Below are 20,175 nucleotides of genomic sequence, written 5' to 3'. Positions count from 1 at the left end.
TTTGCCTCTTCATCTTCCTGCAGTCTGGCATGAGAATGAGGAGAGAACTTAGAAGAGAAGGACATGAAGTTGGTCAAAGGTTCACGAAGAATGAGAACTCTTGCCCTTTTGCTGAACTTATAAGTTGGGGACCTTGCCCTCCCACGGGGACGGTGTGGGATGTGCTGACGTCAAGAATAAAAAAAAAAAATGAAAACATGTTGTCAGTTTCCATCTTGAACCTCTGAAGAGAAACATGAAGCTGTCTCCAATAGTTTCCTGTCGTTATTAATGAAGCCTTCACAGGTTTTCAGACGAGCCTCCATAGATCAACCGTCACGTACAGCCAAATGAACTTTTACACTGTAATGTTCACAAGCCTCCTCTCTCACTCCAGTGCTTATTCATGAGCATTGCGTCAAGTTGATCTATGTACTGTACATGACTGCGGGTCTTTTGACCTAGATACATCACAGGTAATATTTAAATTAGTTCTTTGACTTCTGGCGACATGGAATTTTTCTGGTTCCGATCCACCACTAACTCCAAATGATTTTATGCCCAAGAGTGTTTACGTTCTCCTGGAGAGAAAGTAGTTGGGGATGGAAAGAAAAAAAAGAGAGAGAGAGAGAGAGAGATGTAGGGAAAGCCTGAAGTGTCACTGTGTCTATAGCGTCCCTGAATCAAGCCATGTGTATTTGCTTCAAAAACATTACATCTTTCTCTGCCTCTCTCATCTTTCTTAAGCTTCCATTTGATCCTGTGTCAGTGGTATGTGTGTGTGTGTGTATGTGTGTGCGCGTGCTGCACATGTGTAGATCTGCATGCTTAAATCTGTAACTGAGTGTATCTGTATGTTCATCAAGCGCATGCATCTGCACATCCACTTACATTAGTGTGACTGTGAGTGTGTGTGAGCCCGAGTCAGTTTGCTTATTAACCAGCACTAGTTTGTTTGGCCCCTATGACTTGGGACTTGGGATTATTTATTTTTTACAGCACACTGTGTGTGTGTGTGTGTGTGTGTGTGGTGTGTGTGTGTGTGTGTGTGTGTGTGTGTGTGTGTGTGTGTGTGTGTGTGTGTATGTGTGTGCGTGTGTATTCATAGGTGTGCATGTATTTCAGTCACATAAATGAGCTAATATATAGGACTTTGGACTTCGGAATCTTTATCTCTTGTGTTGTGTGTGTCTAGATATGTGTGTAATGTGTGTGTGTGTGTGTGTGTGTGTGTGTGTGTGTGTGTGTGTGTGTGTGTATGCACCCATGTGTGTAAACGGAGTGTACACGTGCATATAGTGTGTATACGTGTATATGCATGTGTGTGTGTGTGTGTATATGTTTGCAGTTTGCAGTGCATGCTCATGTCATGCATGTCTCTCTCACCTGACCCAAATCGAATCACCTGGGTCACAAATGGCGTCACAGCCCATTAGTGTGGCTAATAGTCTAGTAGCCAACTAGGTGAACCCGGAAATGTTGAGTACACCAAATTCATAGTCATAGTATTCATAGTAGAGGATGCTGAATTCAATTCTGGCACTTTCATACTTTAAAATGGTAATTGAATAACAAATTTGGATACATTTAGACACATTTGTTATTAATTTTGGACGAAATCTAAGGTTATTTTCATGGTAAACACAATCATCTTAGATTTCAGAATCATGAATGCTCTTGTGAATGTTAAAGCATTTTTTTCAGGGTGTAGTGAAGCTGAATCCCCTCCTGATACTTGACTCCTGATTCAAATTTGCATTGCTGGAGGAAAAAGCATTGCAATTGCAATAAACTCCTTGGGGTTAAACACCCTGTTGCCTCATGTGAGCGGTGAAGATGAGAAGGCCAGTCTGCTTGTGAGGTGGCTAGGGTGAACAGATGTCACCACAGTCACAATGTAAACACTTTGATGGTGATTGGGTATCACTTCTGGCACACCCACTAAACGCGGTTAAACTACCTCAAAAGCTGCTGGGCACCGGTGTGCATCGTAACCACCAACCACATGACGAACAGGTATGTAATGTAACTCTGTTGAATGTCCCCCGTGTGCGATCAACGAACTATGTACAAATATACACTATATACTGTACATGCCATACAAGACAGGCCCCTTAAGTCGCTAGGGTCATGCCCGAAAGGCAGAAAGGCTGCCCAGGTTGATCCGCAAGTCGCAAGATTCAACGAGGACCCAGTTAAAACACCGCCAGACGCAAAAGTTAAAACTGAGTCTGGGCAACCCGGGTCAGCCCGCCAGACGCAAGACTAATCAAGAGGGCCTCACCTCTGCACCACAAATAGCACACACTGGCTACCACCTTCAGGCAAACGGCTATGCCTCACAATTAATCAACAAAAGGCAGCCTCCTCATCTTCACTATCCTCGTCTGTTCTGTCATCATCTTCTCCAGATCCTTCATCACTCTCTTTGTGTTCTTGCTGTTGAGTGAGTAGGTTGCAGCATATCCCATCATTGCCTTTGCAGGAACAATAACTGGTACAGTCCAGACCTGCAGCTGCACAGCTACACTTTGCTGATGTGCAAGGTTTCAACCCGGCTCTGCAACCACAGCTGACGACATCTAACAAAGCCGGAAGAGCAACTGGACTTGAATCCTGGGTGGGCATAATCAGTTCCTCTCCTTCCTTTAGGCCCATCTTCTTGTCCCATCCAAACAAAGTGATATCCACAGCCGGTGGATCAGCCTGGTCTGCTGCTTTCCATAAGAGCACCTGTAGGTGGGCACGTCTTCCATGAAGGTGCATATTACGCTCTGTAGGAGGTAGTTTTTTCAGTGCTGGGGGCCTTTTGCGCTTTCGGTAAATGTCATACCGAGCTGCATCCAAGGTCACAGAGTTACTCTGATTGTACAGAGTCAGAAAGAAAGTCCTTGTTGCTTTGGTGATCTGTAAATCTGTGGCTTCTGCCTCTCCAATACAGTGGAGAAGCTTGCCAGGTACAATTGTCATGGCCTTGAGTGCAGATACCTTCCCCTTCCCAACAGGATATGAGGTGGTATCACATCCTGAAAGAGCATGCATGGCCAGAATGGAACAACAATGGTCACCCAGGTTCTTTGCAGTTGCATTTATGCTGAGAACAGTGCCATTCCATTTTTCCATCTGTAGGTTAGTTGTGATACCAGCCTTCCAACACCAATAAACCATAATCACAAAGACATCTGTGTCATCACCAAGAATGTGAACAGTTGAAGCCCCATGTCTGACAGCATCTAACATGTAAGATATACTGTAACTGATATATCAGCCTCATCATGAGTCTCAATGCTGTCAGCTTTACTGACCATCACGATCTTACTTCTGTTACGTTCCCTGCTAGGGCCAGGCAACGTAAACAAAAACAAGTTCGTGGGAATAAGAAAACGGGCAGACAACGTCGGATAAGACAAAAATAATCATTCATTTATTATCTTTAAACTAAACCAAAAATATATGGAATAGTGGAAAAACGGGGAGACAACAAAAATAGAAACAACAAAAAGCTCAAAGTAGCAAAGAAACAAAGCAACAAACAGGCCTCCAGAACTAAGCCTCCAAGAATCCTGAGCCTCCCTCTCGAACTCTCACTCCGAGACAGGTAGGTCTCACGGCCTCGGCGAGGCTCCTAGATCATGCGGCAATCCTGGTGGCCGCCACAACGACAACTGCGTCTCTTCCAGAACGATCCTTCTTGGGTGACGTCACCAAGCCCTTTTTAAGGGGCCGTCTCTGATCGGGCACCCAATGGAATAGAACAGCAATTAAGCCTTATGCTGGGCTGTCTGTAAAACACGGAAAAGGCACACAACAGTATACATACTTTCAATGTACGTAACACTTCCTACATTGAAAGTACACAGGAGTTCACTCAGCCTTTGCTTGTTGTGCTCGACTAGGTAGAGGTGTAGTCAATGAGAGCTTGTACTCTGTGGAGCTCTCCCCTGCTCTTCTTTGTCTCTCATGGTCCTTGGCAGACACCTGCAAATTTTTTTGTCAAAGATGACAAATGTTTGGGTGTAACAACTAAGCCGATGTCCCATGCTGGCTGCAAGATCTGCCACTGTCCCAGACGATGGCCAAACCACGTGATAAATGAGCTGAGATGCATCCACAATGACAACATCTGGTGGCTGGGGATTGCAAACTGGAATTCCAAGCGGCTGGACAAGCACTGACATATTGCCCTTTCGGAAGGCATCCATTGTCTTCAATGATTGACAAGGGGACTGGGCTAAGCTCATATTTGAAGAGAGAAGAGAGCTCCACTTTTCTCTGGCCTACCACCACCAACAATCGAGCAAATAATGACTCAAGGTCACAAACAACCTTCCCACTGACCTTCATTCCCTTTTTCTGGAACTTCATAGTCACTACCTTGTGAGAGATGGGTGCATTAAATGCCTCCGGAAGTGATGAAGAAAACGTTTTACACATAGCCTGGCCAATCTTCAGCGCATCCTGCACATTCACCTTTTCATCAGCCACCTGTCCATTTATGATGTGGTAGAGCAAAGTGCTCTCTGTCAAGAGTAGATTTGTGTTTTCCCACAGCATCCTCACAATTTTAGAGCGGTCCTCAGCATCCAACTCCCGTCGTGCTTCACCCTCCTCTTTGTGTCTGTTGGACAGAGTCTTCTCTGATGCTACTTTATCACTGTACATGTCATCCAATGACTGAGAAAGATGTGAACATATGCCAAATGATTGGATGCAAACTGCAACCTGTTTAGGGTTGGTTGAAATACCCTTCATGCCCCCTGCTCCCTTTCCTTGCCTGATGCATGTCTGCTCCCCAAACATATCTGCACTCACTGCAAGTGCACCATCTGAATGGCGGCACACATGACTTCCGGAAAGAAGGTCATCTTTGGCAATGAAAGGAAGGTGCTTCATTTCACGTATATGCCAAGTTATCCATCTAGATTATGCTCCCTTGCTTTACAACAGCTTATTTGCACAAAAACATGACCGTACCTCACAAATGTAAACAAATGTAGGTTATCAACATTCACATCAAAAGCGTAGGAGCTCTTGTGATTCTGAAATGTGAGTTTATTGTGTTCACCATGAAAATAACCTTAAATTTCATCGGAAATGAATCAAAAACCTGTCTAAATGTATCCAAAATTGTTATACAATTACCATTTTGATGTCTGAAAGTGCCAGAATTGAATTCAGCATCCTCTACAACCTCTAAAAAGACTCCAATATTGTAGAAATTGGTCACACAGTGCAAAATATGTGGTCAAATTGGACGATTAAGCTAATAATGCTAATTATGCTAGATGTGCAAATTGCTCAACATATGCAAATTAGCATCCGGCAGTTTCTGTATACTGGGGACCCATACTTCACATTTCTGCAAAAAAACTTTGGTGTACTCAACATTTCCGGGTTCACAATGGGGCTCTATGGGCTGGCTACTAGACTATAAAGCATTCTCCAGAGGGATGTGCGTCAGGCTGCCCTGCCTATCGGGATCCATACATACATCTTCCACCTGACACACACACACACACGTGCACACGCACACACACACACACACACACACACACACACACAGACATGCACACACACACACACACACACACACACACACACACACACACACTCAAAAGTACTCCTACACACACTATCTTGTCATTCCACAATCAAGAGTCAAGAGGCTGAATGTGTAGATCTGAAGTTTATTGTTGTAGGTGAAATTGGTACCAGCCTCACATGGGAGTACCAGACTATGTAGGTAACTTACCCTGTGAGCAGGAGCCGGGTGAATGTGGGTGAAATTGTGTGTAAATTGTGATACCGTCTTTGCGAGGGCCACCAAGACACACTGGTGCTGTTCTTGCAACAGCAACAATATGTTGGTAGTCTCACCCGATTGGACAGGCATCAACCATTCAACACAAAGGCAGATCAATTAAGTTGAACACCTAGGGGGCGCCACACAAAGTGTAGTGTCCTCCACGTGGTCAAAATAATGATAATCCACAAATCAGTCTCGTTAAATATATCAGTCTCATAAAATATATTATACTATCAATTTGTAACTCTGATTAATAATTAAATTAATAACTACAACCAAAGTTACCTTACTAATAGTATAGTTGAAGGTCATTAGAATTCTGAATAGAAGAGGTGGCAACGTCCATTCTTGTGTAACATTAAATAAACCAGCGTATATAAATCAAAGTATTTATTCACACAATGATAAGAAAATAACACACAATATGTAATCTAGCTAAATGTAACTAACCAATGAATTGAAGGAATGTGGGGATGTGTGTGAGCTGGTGAGCTCGGGGTTGCGCTGTTAGGAGCGCGCCAGAAAGAATGTGTGTGTGTGTTCCTTTGTCTGATCACCGTAGTTCCGCGTGCATGTGTGTGCACGTACGCGAACATACATGTGATGTGAACAAGGACGAGCCTATATGCAGCGCGAAGTTCGAGTATTCTCTTCGCGTGTGAGGCTATGTGAAGGCCAATGTATGTGTAATCGTGCGTGTTAGGAAAGAGGGAAATGGTTAGTGATGCATGCAAGACTCGATGTGTCTGAGAAGCAATCCTAACGATAACCCTTAGATGGTGTGGCGAAGCCAACTACCAGCTAACAATGAACATATATATCACAGTTACGTTCAGTAAACAAAACATATGAAACACATGAACAATGGCATGTAAACAGTCTTATGCTTAGCCAGGTTGTGAATAGCTAGGATAGCTAAATGCCCAGTTAATGTCAGAGTTACCAGTCCTTTATGAAAAGAGTCGTGCTGGCGAGTCCGATGTTGAAACGGCAGAAGAGATTATGCCGTCCGTAGCTGGAGAAAGTTGTCCTTGCTGTGATGTCTGTGTCCCTGCAGTTTAGATCGGAGGATTTGATCGCTCAGAATGTTGCAGTCTGCCTTTTGTTCCCGTTGTGTGGAGTTAGCTAGCAGGTCTGTTGTTAGCTGCTTTCCTCTGCACTTACTGCGTCTTACTTATCAGTTCGGTGACTGAGATCTTAGGCGTGTGTCGGCCGTAAGACGTGAGAACAAAGAGAGTAGTTCTTCACCGTGTGACGGTGTGCTCACGCGGTGTTGGAGGTCCAAGAGGCTTGCTCCTCGCGGACGATGCCCGGAGGGAGAGAGAGGGGTCCTAGCCAGGTGGGCGCCGACAGAGAGAGAGAGTCACATCTGGGGAGATGCGGCTATTATCCACGCTCAGGTGGGCGTGGTTAAGAAAAGCATCAGGTTACATTTTTATGACAGGTAAAACCTGACGTAGTTTCCGGGGGAACCCATAGACAAGTTACTGATTAAAGTCAACCACAATGGACGAATTCCAGTGTACCTACATCCCCCCTGTGGTCACGGGATTGCACCGGATGTGTGATCCAGTGAGCACAACTGTACATAGTCCATGTGTGGGAAAAGTTCATTGGTCAGACAGTCAAAGTTGTAACATCAGTACTGGGCATTTGTTGATACTATCTATCCTGGCTAAGCAGGTACAAAATCATTAAGTTACAAAAGACAAGGTCCAAATAAACAGTATGACAATGACATAGCATACAACAAATAAACCAGTGGGTCATCTACTCATCAGGGTTAGTGAGAATAGGAAATGTTAGTGATGTCAACTTGTTAGGCTGAGATGCAGAGATAGTGGCACCTGATACAATGATAAAGCCATTGCTGGAGAATCCAAGAGTGTGTTTGTTGGACCACTCAATAGATTGGATGACAATACTGACTAGTAGATGGCTAGTGACTGACTAGTCTTGGCAGCCTTTGCTGTTTTTGTCCTTCAGGCAGATTCTGCTGCGGAAGGGTGTCATCATATTCTCAAAATCTTAAAGCTCAAATGGCTGTATCATGGTTTTGTGTAGCAGTATGGTAATGTCCTAACCTTGTGTTGGATGTGGACATGTGCATGACTAGCTTTGTCTGGGATGGTATGAAGCTAGTGTGCTACTGCAGTGGTTTTAATGAAATACCAGTTCAGACTAATGGAAGTTGCTGCTGTCGCTAACAAATCCAAGTTGGCCTATACAACTACAAGAAAAGTGAGATCCCTGGGCAAGCAGTTGTCTTACTGTCAGTGCAGGGTGGCTTGTGTTGTTTGGCAGACAGTTAGTTCTTAACGAACCTGACTCGCCTGACTCGTGGCTCAGGGGTGTAACGCTCTGGGTAACCATAGTCAGAGGGGCAGTCGGAGGCACTATCACTGTCTGGGGCCTTGTGGCCATGGTCTGAGAGACGGTAGTCATCACCTGACGAATCTAGGGGCAGGTCATATTTTTGGGCCATTATTTCTGAATATGGCCTTCTACTGCTTCTAGGGGATGTATTCCCATTACGACGCTGATGATGGACATGGCGGTTACGCTCAGTGTCCCTATGAGGCCGTTTGTCACCCCCCCTTTGATCTGTAGTGAGGGTGAACTTGTGAGGCAGTGAATTTGGGAGACGCTCTGGTATCTGAGCAGGCAGGCTCAGTTGTTTTTCCCCTTTCTTTGGAATTGACAACAGTTTCCCAAGCCATCTGTGTCATCTTCCTGATCTCATTCAGTGAGGGGTTACCTTGATGCGTCCTGAGGGAAACGTGAGTGCGCACACATGGATGCAGGTTGCGCAAGAACAGAGACTTGAAGGTGGAACTTTCTTCTAAGCCTGGTGCATTCTTGCCCTGGAAGTATGCATGTCTCAAACGTTTATAAAAATCCCTAGGGTGTTCTCGACGGGAGTGTTTAATTTGGGAGGCAGCAACCAACGATGCGATCTCGTCAGCGGGAGAAGAGTATTCTTCTTTTAAAGCATGACAGAGCTCTGCGTAATCATCTCTGATACGGGGAGGTTGTGCCTGAATAAACTTGTGGACTGCTTTAGAGCTAGTTTTCCACATGAGTTTAATTTTCTCCCTTTGGTTTGCGTTGGGTAGGTCAGTCATGTTGATGTCTAGTTCCCTAACGTAATCGTCAATGTCTTGATCACAGTTGTCTGGGTCAAACATTTCAATGTCCTTAGCTATGAGCTCAAGCACTTCTAGACGGGGACTCTGTGAGGTCTTTTCTGAAGAAGGCGAGGTAATTCTAGCATGGGAACGGACATGTCTATCACATGCTAATGTGCTTCTCTCTGGGTGAGAGGCAGATGCTGGACAGCGGTATTCACTCTCGTGGCTGTATGGAGAGGAGGCTGAACAGTCTGGACATGACCTAGTCCTGCCTTCGGAGGGAAGGGCACGGACGAATGTGTTATTTATCAGAGGCTGAGGAGTATGGGCAGTATGTCTACTGGAGGATAAACTACCTGTTTCTTCAGTGTCTGTTAGGGGCAGATGGGAAGTCAGGTGGCTGTTACCTCGGTCTCTCAGTGGAGGTTGAGGAGCTGACTTCATTCCCACGGACTGAGGGTCAGTTGGGAAGTGTTCCCATCTGAATGAAGGAGGGGTAGACCTTTCATCAAAGGAGGAGTGTGAATCAGAGTAGCCTGACTCACATCGGCTGAACGACTGTGGTGGGGCAGGGTATTCTGACCTAACCTTGAGTAGCTCCTCCTTGTGTGAGCAGAGTTCTAACTCTGTTGAGTGTAGGTCTCCTAGGTAGCGCATAGCTTTCTTGCTAGCTGTCTGTACCTCGTGGAGGAGACTAGCATTCTGCGCTTTAAGGTATTCTACCTCCCTATCTAATGCTGCGTTGCTCTGAAAGGCAAGGCTGGTTTGCCTGTGAAAGTTCAGTAGCAAGCACGTTAACAATGGGTCTTTGGATGCAGTCTGTGCATCATACCTGTTACTTAGTAGAGAGTCTATCTCCTTCCTGCATTCAATGAAACTCAGACTGTTAATGAGTTCAGGGTAGCCGGGTTTCAGGCTTGGTGCTACGGAAGAGATAAACTGCTCTACACAGGGGTTATCCATTGTTAGGTTTAGCTAGAGGGGTAAGCTAAAATAGGGTAAAGTAGGACTGAACTTAGGTGTTTGGCTATGGTGTTGCAGTGGCAGACACCTTGCAGTGTGCCGTGGGCAATACACTGGCCTAACCTAAAAGTGTAGTAGCCTACGCTATGAGGGGTAGCTTCCAGTGAATGTGGTATAGCTACAGCACCATCTAGTGGCTCTAGTGGGCATAAAAGTTTGGGCACACTAACTGAGATGCAGGGCAGTAACAGTCAGGGAGTTACCTTGGCTAGACTCAAGCTGGAACACGTGGTGGTAACAGCTAGGTGCACAAGTTGTTTCACAGGGCCGGTAGCACGCTGTGGCTCTCTCTCAGTCTCTATTCCTTTCACTGGCTGGAATGCAAGGCAGTAACAGTCAGGTCCAAGCTCTCTTTCACAGGGCCGGTGGCACGCTGTGACTTAGTTAAAAAGGGAAGCAGAAGATTTAGCACAGTTAATTCTGACAGCTTGACAATGTTGCATTGAATACGTGGTATTCAAATGCTGGACAGAAATTCACAATTCCTACAGAGTAGGTTTAACCTGAATGGCTAGCAGCAATAGCAAGTTCCAAGGTTTCCAAGATCTGGAAAAAGTGATGGTTCACTAATAAAATATCAAATAGCTTGTGAGCTCAATTTGATATATAAAGCTTTGCACTTATTTGTAAGTAAAGCTAGTGCCTAGTCCTATGACAGACTAGTGGCAGTGAGTGTTATGACTATTTGCCTAGTCTAACACTAGAATATAAAATTCTGAATTTGGCCTGAAATTAAGCTGACATTAATATTGCACAAATATGAATGATTGCCAACAGTACTATCCTCACACGGGCTGCACCAAATTATGTAGGTGAAATTGGTACCAGCCTCACATGGGAGTACCAGACTATGTAGGTAACTTACCCTGTGAGCAGGAGCCGGGTGAATGTGGGTGAAATTGTGTGTAAATTGTGATACCGTCTTTGCGAGGGCCACCAAGACACACTGGTGCTGTTCTTGCAACAGCAACAATATGTTGGTAGTCTCACCCGATTGGACAGGCATCAACCATTCAACACAAAGGCAGATCAATTAAGTTGAACACCTAGGGGGCGCCACACAAAGTGTAGTGTCCTCCACGTGGTCAAAATAATGATAATCCACAAATCAGTCTCGTTAAATATATCAGTCTCATAAAATATATTATACTATCAATTTGTAACTCTGATTAATAATTAAATTAATAACTACAACCAAAGTTACCTTACTAATAGTATAGTTGAAGGTCATTAGAATTCTGAATAGAAGAGGTTGGCAACGTCCATTCTTGTGTAACATTAAATAAACCAGCGTATATAAATCAAAGTATTTATTCACACAATGATAAGAAAATAACACACAATATGTAATCTAGCTAAATGTAACTAACCAATGAATTGAAGGAATGTGGGGATGTGTGTGAGCTGGTGAGCTCGGGGTTGCGCTGTTAGGAGCGCGCCAGAAAGAATGTGTGTGTGTGTTCCTTTGTCTGATCACCGTAGTTCCGCGTGCATGTGTGTGCACGTACGCGAACATACATGTGATGTGAACAAGGACGAGCCTATATGCAGCGCGAAGTTCGAGTATTCTCTTCGCGTGTGAGGCTATGTGAAGGCCAATGTATGTGTAATCGTGCGTGTTAGGAAAGAGGGAAATGGTTAGTGATGCATGCAAGACTCGATGTGTCTGAGAAGCAATCCTAACGATAACCCTTAGATGGTGTGGCGAAGCCAACTACCAGCTAACAATGAACATATATATCACAGTTACGTTCAGTAAACAAAACATATGAAACACATGAACAATGGCATGTAAACAGTCTTATGCTTAGCCAGGTTGTGAATAGCTAGGATAGCTAAATGCCCAGTTAATGTCAGAGTTACCAGTCCTTTATGAAAGAGTCGTGCTGGCGAGTCCGATGTTGAAACGGCAGAAGAGATTATGCCGTCCGTAGCTGGAGAAAGTTGTCCTTGCTGTGATGTCTGTGTCCCTGCAGTTTAGATCGGAGGATTTGATCGCTCAGAATGTTGCAGTCTGCCTTTTGTTCCCGTTGTGTGGAGTTAGCTAGCAGGTCTGTTGTTAGCTGCTTTCCTCTGCACTTACTGCGTCTTACTTATCAGTTCGGTGACTGAGATCTTAGGCGTGTGTCGGCCGTAAGACGTGAGAACAAAGAGAGTAGTTCTTCACCGTGTGACGGTGTGCTCACGCGGTGTTGGAGGTCCAAGAGGCTTGCTCCTCGCGGACGATGCCCGGAGGGAGAGAGAGGGGTCCTAGCCAGGTGGGCGCCGACAGAGAGAGAGAGTCACATCTGGGGAGATGCGGCTATTATCCACGCTCAGGTGGGCGTGGTTAAGAAAAGCATCAGGTTACATTTTTATGACAGGTAAAACCTGACGTAGTTTCCGGGGGAACCCATAGACAAGTTACTGATTAAAGTCAACCACAATGGACGAATTCCAGTGTACCTACATTGTAGACACTAAGCCACAATTGAAGATGGTCCACGGATGATCCACGACTATGAATCGCTGGTCAGTTTCTTTTAAAGGAACTTAGTTCCTCCCACATTCTTGTGTGTGGCTGTTCCTATGGCCAATTAAAATGAGCTAACTTTTCCTCAATCAGAACTTGTTTGTGTTTGGGATAGTCATGGCGAAGTTAATTAATCTTGTTTGTCTGATCCATGGTCACTAGGTACAAAAATATTACCACACCAACACACATAGAAATAATGACAGACATGCATTCATTCTAACGTGGATGAAGTGATGTTATGTCATGACTGAAAACTTCTCGTACACCCTATGTTCAGACTGCAGATTTAGTTTCTCAAATCAGATCTTTTGAAGACGGACTGTCCACACTGATGTTTGCAGGTGGTCAGGTCAGATTTGTGAATTCCAACACGAATTCCAGTATGAATTCCAACACTTCCATCACTCTGGATTTGACATTGTTGTTGTGTGCCGTGTTGCAAGTGACGCAAAAGACAGTTTGAAATCCAATTTCACCAACCGGAACGTCCGCATCTGTAGAAATACGATTGGAATAGCATTTCAAACCACGTCCATATGGTTATGGATCTGGTTAGCAGAAATCCGATTTCATGTTTTTTTTTGCTGTCAAGACTTCCAAAAATCAATCTTGATACAATCTGGATGTGCCAAAAAAAACAGATTTAGGCTGCCAGTCAATGGCCTAGTGACCTCCCAAAAGTAAAGCTGTACAGGTCATGCAAGGTCATGTTACCAATAGGTGCGCGCTAACCGGCGTCACAGAAACCCCAAAAAGTAGGCCACTATCCCAACTAAAGGACCCATCTGAAAAGGTTACATTGTGCCATGGAATACATACTTGAATCTGAATAAATCTGACTGGGCAGGAGTTTTCAGTGGTTCCCAGGTGAGTGTGAATTATTAATGGGGCAAGTGAAAACACGTGTAATAATTTATCACTCCCTTAGCACTTCGGAGGATTTCTTTTTGGGATAAGACGGAGGGTGGCAGAGGTATTGTGCTGTACCTTTTCCTATCTCTGCCCTACATTAAGCCACAGATCCACTTCTGTTGTTTGGGGGGCGTGACAGAGGAGAGGGCAGGTGTTTGGGGACAAAAGGGAGATGAATTGGGTAAAGTGCAGATCTCCGGTGTCGCCGTGAGAGGATTAGCATCTTCACTGCTGCCTGTTTTAGCACTTGGATCGGGTTTCCCCCCCGCGAGGACGGTCCCCACCACTGTCACTGCTGTTTCCGGCAGGGCTGATCCAGAGCGGAGGGATCAGAGTAGCGCCTTGGAGGACTGCCCGCCTTTTCTTCCCGTTTTATTGCCGTGCGAAGCTCTCTGTAGCTGCAGCGCCTGTCATATACAAACAGACAGGCACTAGATGAGAACAGATAAGTGTGGAGAGAGAGAAATGCGGAAAAAGGAGTGGAGACGCACGCAGTGCCACACACTCACTGCGTGATTTCTGTGCATGGGAAATTAATAAAATATGGTGGTGAAAGCAGCTGTGCATTTTACAGCTGCACGCAAACTTCCAGAACACAGCACTTCCACAGCACATATTTTAGGAATATATTTTTTATTGTAAAACATTTTTTTGTCTCTTTTTACTTTTAACCAAGATTGCTTTTTGGCTATAAATAATCAAATTTCTACAAGTGCTTTTAAAAGATTACAGAAAGATTATGACTGTTCGACAGGGATTAGGATGGACAGGAGGGAGGCTGAAAGGAGGCTGAGGGAGGCTTACCTGAAACAGGTCCAATTCACATGCGCACAGTCCGTCGGGAACACTGGGACATTCCCCGGTGAAATGAACAATCAAAAGGAAAGAAGGAGCAGAGAAAGGTCCTTGCAACAGACGCAGCTAAATGCTGTAAAATAAGCTACATGTTCGCCGGTAAGGGACCAGGTCAGTCAAAAACACTACCTAAAGCACACACACACACTCACTCACAACATATTCAGCATGGCTAGCTAAATAACTAATAACATTGTCAAACAACGGGCCGTAGGCTAAACACCCTTCTGGTCTTACGTCTTTATGGAGAAATGATATCACAGCAATGAATGCAACATACCGATCATATGACATTGAAGGCAATATGTTTCAACTAGTAAAGAAGTGTAAACCTAGACTATGGACTTGATAGCACTCAGTCTTGCCACAGGAAAGCACAGAACAGCGAAACAGGCTAGAGTAAAGTAACCACAGCACATCCATGAACGTAACACAAAAGCCTGTGTGACACAGACAATGACAAAGAGCAAGAAAGAAGAGTACGCTAACGGTTTTGTGTGTCAAGCCTTGTACATTTGTATGTGCTATGATTGGTGTATTCCCGGTGGTTTGTGTGAACAGGGTGGCTTGGAAGGGAGTCAAATTCACGGTCTGAACTTTCAGTCCGCCCCAGGTCCATTTACTGCACCTCATCTCTCTCAGCTCAGCCCGTGGCTCCGGCATGGCAGACCATCGTTCCTCTATCATTCAGACAGGATCTTTTATTTCACTGAATCCCATTATGGCTATTTCTAGAGAGGGGTCAAGCCACACTGGTGCTTTCTTTTGTTTTCTTTTTGTGATGATGGACACTGTGACGATTGTGGTGCGATCGTACATGAACTGCACACTCCTGCCCCATATTTGCAACCACTAGCGCACCCAAACAGACATGGTTTGCACGCACACACAAACACTCATACCACTGATTACAATTGGATCCACCTCATGGAGACCGCTAATTGCCTAGACTGGCAGAGGGGTCATGAAAAATGGTCTGGGCCAGACCACCTGGATAAAGTGGTTGGTTTTACAAACCTTTCAGACATTATTTTATTACATAGTTATCTCTTTGTTTTTTAATTTGAAGAAATGCTATGTTCGTGTCTCGGGGTCTGTCTTGTCATTGTGTATTGTTTAGTGTTGGTGCCTACCCCCCGTGTGTAAAAATGGTGCTGGCCGCCAGGTGTATATATGTTCATTGTTCTGTTTTGTTCAGTTAGTCAAGTCTTGTCAGGTATGTGCATTTATGTGGACTCTTATGTTTGACTGCTGATTTTTGTCCTCTACCCTATTTAGAGGCTTAGCAGGTATTTTTAATAGAGATTGTACTGCTGCATGTTGTCCTCTACCCCATTTAGAGGCTGAGCAGGTGATATTTCTGGAGACTGCTGCTTTTTGTCCTCTGCCTATTGAGAGGCTTAGCACTTCTTCAGAATAATGGATGCGGAATAAACCTTATATTTTAACCCTCACTCTGTCTCAGAGCTTTTGGGCCAAACCCACACATTTTGACGGCAACCGAGGCTTGGTCCGTCACAGAGACAAAGGGCTCATTTGAGGGCTCATTTAAGAAATGTATATAATAAAGGAAAAGGCTGAAGGTAAGCCACCATGATGTAGGACCTTTTCAATAAAGTTTTTTTTTATCCCTATGAGAGAAAGAATGGGGTTTTGGAAAAATCGTCAAAATAACGCCTGTTATGTAATTATTATTATTATAACCTTTATTTAACCAGGAGAGACCCATTGAGATTAAGAATCTCTTTTTCAAGGGAGACCTGGCCAAGACAGGCAGCAGCATAAGTACAAACATAGTTACAGACAGAAAACACAAAAGGAGACAAAATTAAACAGAACTATACGAGTTAGTGTCGTCTTGTGGTAGGTAAATAACTGCTTGAGAGACCCATTCGATTCTGTTCAATAAAATGCATGTGTGTCGTTTCCGTATAGACTTTAGTCCAGTTACATTTCTAAAAATATGTCTGTCAGATGTTTTAGGTGCTACAGTTGTTACATTATGTTTCATAAGAAACTGTGGTGTGTGAGTAGAGTTGTCTGTTACCATAGATACCACTCTAGATGGTTACATGCAAGCCATATTTTTGCTTTTGGCCAAATGAGATGAGTTGAAATCATATGGTTGTTCAACCTGGCCTCAATCAGCCGTCGTACATATGTATACGAAAATTTTGAACATACAAATTCGTAACAATACTTACGAAATAAAGTGAATTTTTGAACATACAACTTCGTAGTGATACATACGAAATAAATACGGACTGGCTGTTCCATGCAGGATACCTTTATAGGATCGATTTTATAGAAGAAGTTGGAAAGAATTAGATATCCTAATTGTTTGAACTACAAAGTACACCTAGCCTAGGAAACTATTCACGATTACATCCAATAGCACCCTAGATAGCACGTCGAAACGTGTATCTGTAGTGATTGCATTTTTTTATCCGCAAGGTATGCAAATATAAATACAAATACGGCAAAGAATAGGGTAATCGTTGAATTTACATAAGAGTCAGAGGGTGGCGTTCTCGGCGCAAGAAGACCTGCCATATTCTATGAAGAAGTTGGAAAGAATTACATATCCTAATTGTTTGAACCAGTTTTGTTACTCCATCCAACAGCACCCCAGATAGCACGTTGAAACGTGTAAATCCGTAATGATTACAGACTACAAAATAGGATAAGCTAATTGTAATGTTTAGTACTGATAGAATCAGGACTTGTATTATGAAATGTCTGGCAACCGGAAACCAGTATAATGTACCATGCACGGCATGAAGAATAAAACACTCAAGATCTCCCAGGCATTGTGTATACCGGATGATAATTTATAGAGCAAGTAAAAGTCAGAACACTAATAACCTTAGAATAGTTTTTCTTTTTATATGGCAATGACAGTACGAGCGTTCTGATTGGCTAATGCGTAGTGATGCCACCCGCGTATTGCCCTCCTCACGGATCCATCCTGGCCTCCGACGATAATTTAAAAATGAGCAAAAGCGATTCAACTAATAATGCGTATTTCTTGGCCATTTGATTATCAATAGTCCTTCACTTTAGTGTGAGTATGTGTATCTCTTGACAGGCAAGATGTGGTCCCCTTCTCCCCAGATAGCCTCCTTCCTGCTATCACCCTTTGTCCTCTGTCCTCACCCCCTCCCCACACAACAGCTAAATGGACTTACAGGACCAGGTTGGAGTCCAGCTACCATGCCTCTGAGCCCAGGCACATGTGGAGTGGACTAAGAGCCATCACAGACTACAAAGGGAGGGGTTGCAGTGAGACCCAGTTCTCTGTCCTACTACCTGACGAGCTGAACGCCTTCTACGCTCACTTTGTGAAGGACAGTGACCCCCCTGCAGTGGAGTTACCTGATGGCCTAGCCAGTGATGTGCCTCTAGCCGAGCATTGCCAGCATTGCTTCAAAAAGAACAACCCTCACAAGACACCTGGCCCAGATGACATTTCAGGTAGGGCCCTCAGGGGTTCAAGAGGACCACCATTGTCCCTGTGCCTAAGAACACTAAGGTCACCTGCATGAGTGACTATCGCCCGGTAGCACTGACCTCTGTCATCATGAAGTGGTTCGAGCGGCTAGTCAAGTCCCTGGACCCTATGCAGTTTGCATACCGGTCCAACAGGTCTACAGACGATTCCATCGCCCTGACTGTGCACACAGCGCTCTCCCACCTGGACAGGGAATACGTATGTGAGGATGCTGTTTATTACAGTTCAGCATCCAACACCATCATCCCCTCCAAACTCGTCTCCAAGCTCGTGGACCTGGGACTAAACACCTCCCTATGCAAGTGGATCTTCGACTTCCTGACGGGGAGGCCACAGGTGGTGAGAATCGGTGACCGCACCTCAGCCACAGTGATCACCAACACAGGCACCCCCCAGGGCTGTGTGCTCAGCTCCGTCCTGTTCACACATCCTCCTCACTCCTCCTCCCTCCTTGTTCACACATGACGTTCACATATGACGTGCAGCAACGCACAGTTCCAATCTCATCGTTAAGTTTGCTGAGGACACAACTATTGTGGGCCTCATCACTGAGAGTGACGAGCCAGCCTACAGAGGGGAGGTTGATACCCTGACAACATGGTGTCAGGATAATAACCTCACTCTCAACATCAGCAAGACTAAGGAGATTAGTGTGGACTTTAGGAGGCGGCAGGAGGTGGAGCATGTACCCCTACACATCAACGGATCTGAAGTGGAAAAGGTCAGCTGCTTCAGGTTCCTGGTGGTGAACATCAGCAATGATCTCACCTGGTCTGCCCATTTTTTCTGCCATGTTCCTGATTGTTTCCCCCACCTCTAAGGAGACAATTTTATTGTTTTTGCACTATATAAATAAATTGAATTGTAGTCAGTGGTTTATCAGCCTTGGTCAGTGAAGGAATCATTCATATGACGAAGAGGTTGAAATTATGTTGCTTGTATGTGCATATATCAATATCACAAGTCAATATCAAGCCTAATCTAACCTCTCGAAAAAATACTGTAACCCCATCGAAAAAGGACACAGTAGTGCACATGACCACGTAACATGCTTCTTGTGATTCCTCATAGTCATAATAATACAATTAGCAGATTTTGTTCCATTTTTTCTCAATGATGGTCAAATATTATTAGTTAAAGATGCACTATTTCGATAGTGTAGATTTATTTTCAGTATTTCAAAGTGAATGAGCTGTGGGAGCACAAGAACAGTGAGCGTCTAGCAGCGATTATCATAGACATACATGTATGTACAGTATATACAGTATCCATGGTGATTATAGCTTACTATCGAACCCCTGAATATAAAAACGACTCAGTGAAATCGGTTGAGAAATGTAAACGCTATAGTGTTTTTTTTATTCAGAAAAAACGCAGCTCCACCGTTTACTTGCGTTTGTTTACACTTTACAGGCCATTCTTCACCTCTCTAATTAAATAAGTTAGCACGTCGCAGCAACGGTTTGGCCACTTGCAAAGAAATGTGTGATCTATAATTGTAATGGTAGGTGTATTTTAACAGTGAGAAATAGAATATCAACAAACAAATCCAGAAAACTGCATTTTATAACATTTATGACTTTATTTGTATTTGATGCAGAAAATAAGTATTTGAACCCCCAAGCAAACAGCAAGAATTCTGGCTCCCAATGACCAGTTATGTGCCCAAGAAGCACACAGATTAGTCCTCATTAGGCCTAACAAGGTACACCTGATCTCAACTGGTGACGTGTATAAAAGAAACCTATCCAAAGAATCATACTTCACACCCTCAACCTCACCACCATGGGCAAGACCAAAGAGTTGACCAAGGACGTCAGAGATAAGATTGTAGACCTGCACAGGGCTGGAATGGGTTACAAAACCATCGGCAAGCAGCTTGGTGAGAAGCAGACAACTATTGGTGCGATTATTCGTAAATGGAAGCAACACCAAACAACTGTCAATCGCTCTAGGTCTGGGGCTCCATGCAAGATATCCCCTTGTGCGGTGTCGGTGATCATCCGAAAGGTGCAGAATAACCCCAGAACTACACAGGGGGAGCTTGTGAATGATCTCAAGGCAGCTGGGACCACAGTCACCAAGAAAACCATTCGCAACACACTACGCCGTAATGGTTTGAAGTAATGCAGCACTCGCAAGGTCCCTTGCTCAAGGAAGCACATGTACAGGGCCGTCTGAAGTTTGCCAATGAACATTTGAATGATTCTAAGGAGGATTAGGAGACAGGATGTGGTCAGATGAGACCAAAATCAAGCTCTTTGGCATCAACTCGACTTGCCGCATTAGGAGGGGGAAGAATGCTGAATATGACCCCAAGAACACCATCCCCACTGTCAAGCATGGAGGTGGAAACATTATGCTTTGGGGCTGTTTCTCTGCCAAAGGTACAGGACGACTCCACTGCATCGAGGGGACTATGGATGGAGCCATGTAACGTGGA

Source organism: Clupea harengus, chromosome 1 (genome assembly GCF_900700415.2).
Source record: "Clupea harengus chromosome 1, Ch_v2.0.2, whole genome shotgun sequence".
Taxonomy (NCBI): Eukaryota; Metazoa; Chordata; class Actinopteri; order Clupeiformes; family Clupeidae; genus Clupea; species Clupea harengus.
This window is presented reverse-complemented; position numbering follows the sequence as displayed.